Source organism: Microtus ochrogaster, chromosome 6, assembly GCF_000317375.1.
Source record: "Microtus ochrogaster isolate Prairie Vole_2 chromosome 6, MicOch1.0, whole genome shotgun sequence".
Taxonomy (NCBI): Eukaryota; Metazoa; Chordata; class Mammalia; order Rodentia; family Cricetidae; genus Microtus; species Microtus ochrogaster.
This window is the reverse complement of record NC_022013.1, coordinates 9649941-9650769: the sequence shown is the minus strand read 5'-3', so window position 1 is coordinate 9650769 and position 829 is coordinate 9649941.

Below are 829 nucleotides of genomic sequence, written 5' to 3'. Positions count from 1 at the left end.
TCTATCACTGAGAAAAGTCAGGATAGGAACTGAAAACAAAAATCTGGAGACAAGAAGGATGTAAGAATATTGCTTGCTGGCGTGTGCTCTGTTCACTCACAGACTCGTGCTTAGCTAACTTTCTTAAATAGCCCAAGACCACCCGCCTAGGCATGCTGCTGCCAAGAGTGCAGAACTAGGCCCTCCTGCACCAATTAACAGTCAAGACAACCCCTCACAGACATAGACACAGTCAAATAGGATCTAGGCAACTCTCAATCAAGGCTTTCCCCTCAGATGACTCTAGGCTGTGTGTTGTAAGAGAGAGGGCCTGCTTTTAGTCCTGATCACCCGGCTAGCTTACACCCAAAATACATCCAAAATAACCACACAGAAACTGTATTAATTAAATTACTTCCTAGCCCATTATCTCTAGCCCCTTACTGGCTAACGCTCACATCTTGATTTAACCCATTTCTTATAATCTGTGTTCACCACGAGGTCGTGGCTTACCGGGAAAGATTCAACGTGTCTGACCTGGCAGTTACATGAAGGCTGTCTCTCTCTGCTTTCTTCCTCCCAGAATTCAGTTCTATCTACTCCACCTACCTAAGTGCTGCCCTATCAAAAGGCCAAGGCAGTTTCTTTATTTAACCAATGAAAACAACACACAGACAGAAGAACCTCCTACACCAGCTGTGTCAAGTTGGCAAACTGAAGGAGGACAAAGACCAAGTTCCCAAGCGACGGGATTTTGGAGATAGAATTATATTATATTATATTATATTATATTATATTATATACCAAAGCATTGAGTAAAAGAAGGCTTTGGTCGGGAGATGAAATTCTA